The sequence below is a fragment of the Geotrypetes seraphini genome, chromosome 4 (genome assembly GCF_902459505.1).
Source record: "Geotrypetes seraphini chromosome 4, aGeoSer1.1, whole genome shotgun sequence".
NCBI lineage: Eukaryota > Metazoa > Chordata > Amphibia > Gymnophiona > Dermophiidae > Geotrypetes > Geotrypetes seraphini.
This window is the reverse complement of record NC_047087.1, coordinates 196,192,150-196,204,354: the sequence shown is the minus strand read 5'-3', so window position 1 is coordinate 196,204,354 and position 12,205 is coordinate 196,192,150. Positions and strand designations below refer to the sequence as shown.

Here is a 12,205-nt window from a genome sequence, read left to right as displayed (position 1 = left end):
GGTACTGTCAGCAATGTGCTGGCATCCGGTACTACTGAGGGAATTTTGTATATAAATTCTAAAAATTCTGCTTTCCCTCCTGCGACTCCAGTCTTCCCAGTTACATCCAGAGTTTTCCCCCCTTCTCCCCTCCGGACAGCGCCGAGGTGGTCTGAGCAGATACTCAGCAGCACTAGCTGGTTAATTCCCACTGAGTATTTAGGTAGGACTAGTCAGTGTGAGTTAACCCTAGTGGAGCTGCTCTTACCAGGTTAAACTCATGCTGAATATCAGCCCCTTTATTTTTAAATTTTCTCTCCCCCCCCCAACCGCACATAAAAAAGCCTAGATAGTTAGCAAGCCAAGCAGCTGAAGGGGTACCAACTCCAAGAAGCACCTGATTACCATTTTTGATAACTGGCTGACTGCCTACAAGATGTGCCTCTCACGGCGAGAAGCACGTCCCGTAGGCAGTCAGGCAGTGCTTCTCCTCTTCCAGAGGCCCCATCCCCACCTGGAGAGCCTCCGCGCATGTGCGGACCGCAACATGATGATATCGCGCATGTGCATGATTTCATCGCATCAATATCCGTGCATTTCTGGATGCCCTCCAGCCGTGGCTCTGGAGAGTTTGAGAGACACTGCTATGGGGAAGGTTGAAGGAACAAATGGAGGGAGTAACTGCAAGATATTCTGTAATATTTTTTGATACTCTGAACTTAATGTTAGATTTTTTTCACAAGTGTTTATTATTTCTTTGCATATAGAATGAAGTCTTTTGCATTTTTTCTTTAAAAAAAAAAAAAAGTGTTTTGCTCTGTAATGATTACGCAGTCATCCCAAAGAGCAGTATAATTGGATAATTAAGCATAATAATTTACTAGTATGAGTTTTTCCATCCACCTACTTATTACACATATAATTTTTTTTTTTTTTACTAGTACTTGAAGAACAGGATCTCCCTCTACACACCTCCAAGGTTGCTAAGGTACTCCCAAGGAGTATACCTAACCACACCCTCTCCAAAGAACTTCAGACCATAAGATACCTGCTAGCGAGCCTTCTCTAGAGTAGCTCCCCCTCTGCCACTCTGGAAAGCAATCCTAGAAACAGAGTTTGCTTTAAAGCAAGACTCTCTACTTCAGGAACAGGTGAAAGCTCACCTCTTCTCCAAGCCTTCAACAGAAGAAGCAAATAGCTAACTTAATCACACATACAAGGAATAACACCAGCTGTACATACTATAGCACAGTGTATCGCAAACTGTGTGCTGCGATGAGACGCAGGTAAGGAAGAAAGGCGCTAGCTGACTGCTTATACGGCGAGAGGCACATCCTGTAGGCGGTCAGCCGGTGCCGACGGCTCTCCTCCTCGCCGGCGTCTCTCTTCTCCCTGCACCTCCCCTCCTCCAGGATCCCCCACCAAAGTGACGTTTCAGGGGTGCGGCCAGATGGACATCCGCGCAAGTGTGGATGTCGATGTGTAACGCCATCACATCAATATCCGCATACTTCCAGTGCCTTCTGGCCAGGGCACTGGGTTTAGTGTGCCACTGGCCACAAGGTTTGCGGGACACTGCTATAGCAGGACTTATCTAGCCAAGATGGTATTCTTGCACCCTCTGGTTTTGCATGCAACTTTCTTTAAAATTAGAGTTAATAGGAATTAGAAAATAAGGGGACTTATCTACATGTTCTACCTTCACTTACACCCTATGCTGTCTATTAAAATGTTATGTTGTGTATTTTGTTGACATTGTGAGTACTGAATACTTCTACTGCTGTAATTGTCTGCTGTAATTGTCTGTTGCCTATGTTGGACTTATTCTTGCTGTACACCGCCTTGGGTGAAGTTCTTCAAAAAGGTAGCAAATAAATCCTAATTTTAAAAAACTCCCTTAATCAACTGAACATATAATTTGCCCTCAGATTAGCCACCCATCTATTTATCCTACTAACTTGGTACTACCCACCCTGTCCTGTCTATATATAAGCTGCATATTATATATGTTTTATTGCACTCCGCACAGAATACTAGCATGTTGTGGGTTATAAATTTTTAAAAATGAATTCAAGTGTTCATTGTATTGTACAAATAGCATAACCGTCTTATCTGTTATGTGAATGTTTTTCTATGCTGCCTATCGTAGTAGTGTTCATATTCTACTAATAATGTTTCAAATTATTTCCTATTTTCTCTCATTGATTCTACTTATGTTTAATTGCCATTTTGCTGCTAAAAAAAAATTATGTTAAATTGTACGCTGTACACTGTCTTGGGCTAATCTCTCCATAAAGGTAGTTAATAAATCACAATAAAGAAAATCTATATCCTTACATTTAAAGAAAAGTCTATTTTCTTTTCTTTTGAATTGTGTGCGATTATTTTTTTTCTTTATCACTACAATTTTTTAACATAGTCTGCTACTTTGCATCACTTTAGGGTTGTCCACAATCCTCCAGGTTCATTCTAACTGCAAGCACAACTTCAGAATTTAGGCATAGATTTACTAAAAACTTACCGATCTGGATTGTTGTTGGGCGATCCGTGGCCAAGTTTTGCCGAGCGACTGATTCACTACAGCTTCAGCATGCAAATGATCTGATCGGACGGATGCCCACAAGCGATCCCACGGATCGCAGCAGAGCGATCAAGACGCATGCGCAGATTACCCTCTTTGGTTGTAGATTCCATTTGCGCTTGCTCTACGCACAAGCGAGCTCAAAATAAAGGGGGAAGGGTGGCTGCAGTTTGCTGGCCCTACAAGTGGACATTTTAAAGGAATTATTTTTGTGCAGCCAGATTATGGAACAGAACACGCTTTAAACCTGTGGGCTAGCACTGCGCATTTGTACAATATATAAAAAGGGAGTTCGTGTGCATATGTATAGATATTTTACAGTTTTAAAGTTTAATATTTTTTATTTTGATGGTTGGGTTTGTAACCTCGATACTGGGATTTCAGGGCGGCAGAGAGCAGGAGGCTCGGCAAGGGTAGTAAGCGACTGGTCCTCAGCAGTCGCTTCATTTCGGATTGGCAAACCCAATCCCAATTTTCTTCTTCTGCTTAGTGAATCGATGCCTTCCTACTTATGCATGCCATTTCCACACATTTGCATGGGCGGATCGGGTGGGAGATTGATCAGGCATGAGGTTAGTAAATCAGGTCAGGGTCGGGAAACGATTGCAAACGGGTTGGGACATGATCGGGACACAATCGATGAGTTTAGTGAATCTAGGCCTTGATGGCCATTGCCTAATTTTCAGGGGGAAAAAAAAAAGTGTGGCCCCAAAGCTCTAAGGCAATTGTCACCAAACACCGGGCCACGGACCAGTACTGGGCCATGACCAAACCAGGCCGTGCAGCTGATGTCAGCTTTTTGGTGCCAGCAAAAAAACACTGATTTGTCATGGCAAAAATTACCTTTCCCCCATGGCCTGATGCCTGAACTATGGAAATGATAGAAGTGCATGCTGGTGCCAGGTCTGGAGTCGTGCAATGTGGAGGCACAGAGGTGCAGTGGAGCAGGAGAAAAAAGGCCTGGTGCTGGTGTGGAGGTGCAGTGGAAAAGCCGCGAAACAAGATGGGAAGTTTCAGGGAAACAAGGTCAGTTCTCCCACTAATTCTGCATTATGGCAAGTTATATTAAATATATTACAATGTAATAGAAATAAAGTACATAATATAAAATATAACTTTATTTATTTATTATACACTTGAATTTTCCCCTGTACCTGGAAAAATTGTCTTGCACGAATCTGGTCCTTGGTGCAAAAAAGGTTGGGGGACTACTGCTCTAAGGTTCACGTTAAAATCCTGTGGGTTGCTACAGTGCTGGTAAAATTTTACAATTTCAAAACAGCAAGTGATGCCCAAAGAACCTCGCATGCAAATGAGATCCACGGAAATCCCATTCGATCAGTCGTAGGAGAAAGTGACCGACACGCAGAATAGTTCACAATAAGAGGCATAAATATGCACATGCATCAGGAGATGCTACATCGTAGGCATTCATGACCGTGAATCATAGGCGTGTCTTATTATAGTGTATCATAGGTGCACGTGATAAGCGTCCACTGATCCCACTAGAAGGAGGGAGAAGATGGGGTAGGAGAACTACCTACAAACAAGCCATACAAATGTGAAAATATAAGATATGTATGCATTTTTTCTACACTGCTTTGGTGGGATATGAAGCCCTTACCAGTATTTTTTGTTTTTGAACTTTAAGAAATGCGCATTAGACGTACTTTTGACATATGCGGCTTGATACACTTGATGGGGGGGAGGGGGTGCCTTATAGGTATGATAAATGTATCTTCATTTATCATACTTTCTGCAGCCCAGACCTGCTAGTGTACACTTTTGACGCATGTGCCCGAGATGTACTTTTAATACACTACTTGCACCTCCAGACCTGCTGGTAATTTTGGAGCAATAATGGTCAGTGCTAGAGAATGACACGGGGTCAAATTTTTCCCCGTCCCCACAGAAACTCAATTTTCCCATCCCCTCGAGTTTTGTCGCTGTCCCTGTCCCTATTCCTGTAAGCTCCGTCTTAACCGCACTAGCTTCGAACACTTTTGATTTTAAAGTGCTTGAGCTTTGTGCAGATGAGGACGGAGCTTGCAGGAATAGGGCAGGGACAGGAAAAGAAGTCGCCGGGACGGGGGAAAATTTTGGCCCCATGTCATTCTCTATTTGGTGCTTCATTTTGTGCATCACCAGGCAATGTCTGGGCATCGCACAAAACATTTTAATATTAATGACCTCATTATACTACATTTACATAGTATTATCGGAGAATGATATGAAGCACAGAAAAGACTACGCACAGCCATTATGTGCATTGGGAGCTAAAATACTTTGATGCTGAACTGGTTTAGCATTGATCTTTAAAGGCATGGTAAAGTTAGAACATCAGGGCCACAGTGGGAATAACTAAATATTTTTAAAAAAAAGCTGATCCAAGAATTTCAAAGTAAAAACCTTTATTGTAAAACACCTTATGATGTAAAGTGATTAGGAGGTATGGACTGAAATGGGCCATGTTTCAGTACAATGGCCTAAGTCATGAATCTAATAATCAACCAATTGAGGTGATAAAGCCAAAAAGGTTATAAAAGCAATCTGCTCCTATTCGGTAATAAAAGTACGATCGAGTAATGAATCTCTGCAGCAGCTGTAAAACTGAGCCTCAAGGAGACTGTCTTGCAATATGTACAGAAAATTACTTTTATTACCTTTTTGGTCCTTCATTGATATTGGCCTTCTGACAAAGACTACTGCACTGAAACACAGCCAGTATCAAGTCTGCACCTCCCAACCACTGTACATAAGGTGTTTTACAATAAAGGTTTTTAGCTTGAAATGCTTGCTCATCAGCTTTTTATAAGTGGCTGTTCCCACTGTGTTTTTTTTGGGTTTTGTGGGGAATTTTATGTTTTTCCCCTTAATTTGAATTTCTAGTATCCTCTTCCCTCTGAAAAGAACTTGAAAATTTTCTTCTCTAGACCCAGGACAATGGTGGCACAGCAGCTGGCCCTGCCAAAAGAAGCTAGGCTGTCACCAAAGGCTCCAGTTTTTTGGGATCAGTAGCCAAACAAAACGTCCTGACAACCAGCAAAACTCAAAGATCCAACAGCACAAACTTTCACCTGCATTTTTACAAGATAGTTGTATGATAATCATAACTGAGTTACTAATGCTACAGCACTAATTATTTCTATAGCGCTAAACTGAGTTTAATTATCAAAATCTTTGACAGCAGAGGCTGCAGACAAGGAGCTGAAAGTTAATAGACTAGGGGTGAAAGCTGAGGTTGTGGGTTCAAATCACAGCACCACTTTCTGTGATCCTGTGCAAGTCACTTAACCCTTCCATTGCCCCAGGTACCATAGTTAAATTGTGAGCCCCAACAGGACAGATAAAGAAAATACTTAATTAGATTGAGAGCTCTTCAAATAGCTAAGTCGAAGTCAGATGCATGGCTATGTCTTACCAGTAGTATATCAAATACAAAATAATTTTTTTTGGAAAAAGAGAGAATAGGGTTGCATTGTAAAGGTTGATTCAAATATTCAGTAAAATGATGGTAAAAAGGTTGAAGGTTTGCAAGTCAGGCTGGTGGCATAATTTTGTAGCGCTTTGTATCAGGAAAAAAAAACCCCCAAACCCTTAATTACTTTAAATTTCTGGAAACATGAAAAAAAAAATCTATGAAGACAACACGTGGGGGAAGGGGGGTTTGCCTCCGTAAAGTTTTTGTTTGACCTTTAAATCACAATGCACAACAGCACAATTATCAAACACTTGGCAAAAGAAAATCGGGCTCAAAGCACACGTTATCGGATTGTCTTTAGCACTTGGAAAGCTAAAGCTCCTTTTAAGTAAATGCAAACGATACTTTATACTGTCGGCTCTCATCTTTCTACGGACGCTACAGCCAATTTTACCGTAACTCCAAACATAATACACAATGAATGAAACGCAAAGGTAACTTACTGTAGCCCTTAAATGAACTTTCACTCGAGACCGCCTCCCCGCTTGCTTACAGAATCGAAGAAACGCCGAGATCCTGCAACTGACTTGATTTGGCCCAACCGGCCTTCGAAAGAAGTAGACAAAAAAATGCTGATAAAGCGATGCAGGGAAAGCAGTCACCAGGTGCAAAGGAAAGCATGACTTAGCAGCCACCCCTTAGAACCCAAGCTATGTCATTACAGGTGTTAAAAAGAAAGAAGAGATGTTAAAATACAGCCGTGTGGATTAAGCCTCTGCCTGTTGCCACCGTGTGGTTATGTGAGGATATGGCAGTTTGGATGCTGTTCTTTCCTAATGCAGACACCAGACAACATTGCTAGGGCTGGGAATACAGGTGACATTCATTTCTGTCTAAGATTAGAAGTCACAAAAGGCATGGTTGTTTGGTACTACTTTATCTTGCTAATTTTGATATTATGAGCTGAGCTTTTTGTTGCTGTTGCTGTTATTTGGGATTTTCCAGATTTTGGGGTAGGTAGTTTTTGTTGAATTCAGTAGAATTTTTATCTAAACTACTTAATACTTTGTGATAAGGGAGTATATAAAACAATTTGTTCAATCCAGTCCCCTCCCCAACCTAGAATTTCATTTCATATATATATATATCCACTATAATATAACCCTTAGCACGCATGTGCAGTTGAAACTTTGTGCGGCTATAATCCCTGATGCGTGGCTCCATGTCGCCACATGCGCAGTAGGAGCCTTTGGTGGTTTGCAACACGTGCGGCAGTTTCCCCAATAACGTTCCTGCCCCAATCTCCGACGCCGGCTGACTTCTGACAACGCCTCGCCTTCTCACTCCTGGACCAGCAGCGGCAGCAGCCGCGGGGCATTTGCTAAGTCGGCCCACTTCGATAATGCGAAGTGGGCCGGCCTAGCAAAAGCCCCGAGGCTGCCCAGCCTAGCGGAAGCTGGACAGTGAGCAGGTAAGAAAGAAGGAGTACTACTGGACAGGGGGGAGGTAAAAGTAACAGAGAAGGGCTACTGCTGGACAGGGGGAGCAGAGAAGGGGTGCTGCTGGACATGGGTGGAAGTAAAAGTAAGGGAGAAGGGAAAACAGACAGGGGGAAGAGAGAAAGAAAGAAGGAAAGAAATGCCTAAGTCTACACATCTATTCTAGCACACGTTAATGTAACAGGCTAAAAAACTAGTATATATATATTTAGATTTATCATATTGCTAGTGCTAAACTGCACCTGACAAAAACACAGAATAACACTCAGTTAAGTTAAAGCAGCTTTTGCTTACACCCCTAATAAGTCTGATTAGGGTATCACTAGCAGTGAGGAAAACATTATTTTGTAGAAAATATTCTGATACAAGTCAGAACCTCCTCTACCTCTGATTCTAAAATCCCAAATTCCTTTTTCTGGTGTCCACCCTAAATGAATCACCTCCTGCACATGGCATCTCCTTATTTTAGTTCTAATTATGCTGTATCTCTATTTTCTTAATTGGTTTGTTTGTTTTTATTTTTTTACTTGAAAATACAGCATTTTATAAAATGTTCATAGATGTTTTGGTTATTTTTTTTCTTAAAACTTAAATTGAACTAGAGATATCTGATACCTGTCTCCAAGAATACGAGGTGTGCAGCAGTGTTCTGAAGGGGCGAGAGATGGCTTTGGGAGAAGCACATTGCAGTAATCTAGGTGGGAGGTGACAAGAGTGTGTATGAGGGTCTTGGCAGCATGCTCAGAAAGGAAAGGCCAGATTTTAGTGACATTGTAGAAAAATAATTGACAAGTTTTAGTGGTCTGCTGGATATGTGAAGAGAAGGAAAGAGATGGGGGTTCAGCATCATTTCTTCCCTTGGGATCAGTGTTATAGTAAGGGAGGGAGGTGCCTGGGCAGTAGTACCCAGCATTGCTGCTCTGTGTGCCCCCTACTTTTCCCTGCCACTCGAGTGCCCCCCTGCCTACCTCTTGAAATGTTTGCTGGCATGAGTGGCATCTTCCACCTCCTGCTCATGCCGGATTTGGATCCTTTCTGATGTCACATCCTGGTCCCGTGAACAGGAAGTGATGTCAAAAGGGAGCCAAGCTGGCGCAAGCAGGCGGTGGAAGATGCTGCTCATGTCGGTGAATATTTCAACAGGTATGCAGGAGGCAGAGAGGAAAAGAGGTACCGGCGCCCCCACCAAAATAGCTTCTGAGCCGGCCCACACCCAACGTGTCCCCATTCTATGCCACTGCTTGGGACGGCATCTCTCCCTCCCTCCAGTCCAGTCTCTCTTTTCCCCTCCTCTTTTCCCTTCCCCACAGGTGTGGCATTGTTCCCTCAGCTCTCTCTCTCTCTCTCTACACTGTGGTCCTGTAAAGTGTACATCGGTCACCTTCGGCAGCAACAACAGCATGAAAGGCTGCATTTAGATAGCCTCACGGTCTTTCTTCTGAGATGCTCTGCCCACAGGAAAGTACATCAGAGGATTCACGACATGGCAGAGGGAAGACCCAGCGCTTGGCTGAAGACAGCTTGTCATGCTGCTGCTGCTGCTGCCACCAGCAACTGACATAAAACTTACAGGAGCACAGGGAGTGAAAGAAATGACAGAAAAGTGCCATACCCATGGGGAAGGGTGGGGGGAAGAGAGAAGGGGAAAGAATAGATTGAAGTAGGAGGGGGGAAAAAAGCTTAACTTGTATACCAGGTAATATCAGAGTCTAGGTATTGTGGAGTCCTTAATCACTGGTGCCCTGGGCCTGTGTCGGTGTCGCCTCTCTCTGATGTAATTTCCGGGTCCCGCGCCTAGGAAGTGACATCAGAGGGATAGCCGACACAATGCAAGTTACTAAGGAACTTACACACCTGCATTGTAGGCCAATAAAATGCTGGCCTACATTGCAGGCGTCTAAGGTTTTTCTTAGGGGCGTTAGCCATGATTATGTTAACAGCGCCTAAGTGTGACACCACTGATTTAGGCGCCGTTTACAGAGTCTGGGCCTTTATGATCTAGTTTACAATGAAATGAGACCAATTGGCAGGAAGAAATGAGAAACCTAAACTGCATTATTCTACTAGAGTGAAAATTGACAGTATTTTCTTCTGGGAGAAATTTATTCAGTAGTGACCTCATGTAGAGCCTATGAGGCTCATTTTCAAAAAGAGAAAGACATCCAAAAGTTGGCATAAACCGGCCCTTGGACATTTTAATTGCCAAAATATTCACGTGCTGATTTTTGAAACTGATTTTCTAGACATCTTGCTAGGCTTTTTGTCTGCAATGCAGATATCTAAAGCTCAAGGGAACATGTTGGAGGCGTGTAATGGGTAGGCTTAGGGTGTGCTTAGTACTTGGATATCTTGTGGTGATAATCGAACATTTACCAAGACGTCCAGGATGCCCTTTAGATTCTGTAGCTAAACCTATTTTAAAAGCATCTAAGGGCCAAAAAGGTACCCAAACGGACCACATGATCATTGGAGGGATTAAGTCATGACCACCTCCTCCCCCACCAGTGGTAACTGACAACCCTCCCACCCACCTCCTCCCTCAAAGATGTGAAATAAACAGTGCATACCTGTGCCTATAACAGCACCTGGTATGGGAAATCCTGGTAGAGCAGCAGTCAGGTGTCTGGAATAAACTGGTAGATGGTGTAGTGAACCATAGAGAGGGGGGACCCAGGCCCATATCCCACTCTACCCACTACCCACCAAAAACCTACTGTGACACCTGCAATCATAAGGGCTCTTCGGGTGGTAAACAGGTAGGAATAATAGGTTTGGGGGGGAGTTTTGGAGAGTTCACCATACATTATAATGGGGTTCTGGTAAGATGTACACCTGACATCCTTTATGTGAAGTTCACAGCAGTGCTCTACTGGCATATCTGTGTGGTCAATGTAGTATAAATGGTGGCCCTGCCTATGTCCAAATGGCTTGGATTTCAATGTTTTGAACTTGGATATTTTTCTTTTCAGAAATGGCCCAAAACAGTTGGATATCCTAAGAGCCAAAATGTCTAGATAGGCAATTTTCAACAACAACAAAAAATAGATGTTTAACGGTTTTGAAAATGGGCATTTTCACCTCCTGATTTTTGGGCACATTTCTCATGACATCCAAATCAGAGTTAGATGCACTATCGAAAATGGCCCTCTATATCTTTTGAGGAAATGCAGTGTGAAAATCTTAGATAAAATTGCCCCATACCATTCTAAAACAAATATTAGTAGACAAAGTGGTTTGATGAGGAACTCCTACTTTAAAGCCAATTTGTAGGCAGAACATAAATGGATAAAAAGTGGAAAATCTAAGGATAGACAATCTTGGCATTCAGCAATTCATAATTATAAGGTAGTTTAAAAACTAACCCCCACCCCCCTTTTATAAAACCACACAAGCTGTTTTTAGCGATACAGAGGCATTATAACATTCTTAGTTTTGTTAACTATCCCTTTTTTTTAATAATTCCTAGCATCCTGTTTGCTTTTTTGGCCACTGCTGAACATTGGGCAGAAAGTTTCATCGTATTGTGTACAAAGACACCCAGATCTTTTTCTTGGGCACTAACCCCAAGGTGGACCCTAGCATCTAGTAACTGGTTTGGGTTATTCTTCCCAATGTGCATCACTTTGCATTTGTCCATATTAAATTTCATCTGCCACTTAGACACCCAATTTCTTAGTCTTCCAATTTCCTAAAGTCTGCCTGCAATTTTTCATAATCTGCATGGCGTTTTAACAACTTTGAACCGTTTAGTATCACTCGTTCCAATTAGTCAATTAAATAATGCATACAATTTGAGAGAGCCTAGTCATCTTGTGTCAAACTATAAATCAATTGCATCCATTCCTTTCTTTACCAAACTTGGAAGATCTAGCTTGTGTGCTGTTAAATAAGCATTTATTTGAATTTAACATCTTACATTTTTCCCAATCAGGGTTTCAAGCTAGGTATAGAAAACAAATGGTAAACAAATGATATAAATTGAGGAACTGGGGCCGGTATTGGACAGACTTGTGTGGTTTGTGTCTCATGTGTGGTGATCCATTGTAGGATGGGATGGGGAGGGCATCAATGGGAACTCCACTGGCTTGGAGCATGGGAATGTTGCTGGCCAGACTGTCCTGCAGGCAACGGGATGGTTGGATAGGCTGGAGTGAGCTTGGATGGCAACTTCAGCAATTGGAAGCTAGGATAGTACATTTTGACTATACGCCACAGAACTTGCAGGCTCACAAGTTCAAGTGATATTTTGCCATTGAATCAGTGTCCCCTGAGGAAGGCGATGTTTTACATGCCAAAACTAGGATCCTTGTTGGGACTTGACTTTCGAATAAAGACTCTTGACTGAAAGGATGCCTCCCCTTGCCTTTTTATTGTTTTGCTGTTCTTCTGCCTGTCCTTTAGTCTATGGCCCAGAAATATCAAAGAAGAGACAAGTTAATTTAATCATGTATTTCTAATGAGAAGAACTTTTTTTTTTTTTTTTTAATCATTTTTATTGAAGTCAAACAGAAGAACAAAGGGCATACAAAAAGTATAGAATAACTAATGGACAGACTGGATGGGACCGTTCAGGTCTTTGTCATTTACTATGTTACTATGTATAGTACAGAGACGGTGTTAGGTTCACTCTTGGATACAGTTAGATTTTTAATGAGATATAATCATAGGGGTCATATAGCAATTCAATCTTTTCAGTGAATTCAATTTGGTTGATCGTGATGTTCT

General features: G+C 42.2%; 1 protein-coding gene across 2 annotated transcripts in view; it reads right to left on the bottom strand.

Moving 5' to 3' along the window:
• Positions 1 to 12,205, bottom strand: part of AIFM2 (apoptosis inducing factor mitochondria associated 2) — a 124,849-nt gene that overhangs the window by 87,324 nt on the left and 25,320 nt on the right. Inside the window, exon 1 of one of the 2 annotated variants that reach the window (XM_033943594.1) lies at positions 6,485 to 6,766. The exons of the other annotated variant lie outside the window; for it this stretch is intronic. The gene's annotated coding sequence lies outside the window, so the exon portion shown is untranslated. Of the gene's footprint in view, positions 1 to 6,484; positions 6,767 to 12,205 lie in introns of those variants that run through there. 2 annotated transcript variants of the gene reach the window in all.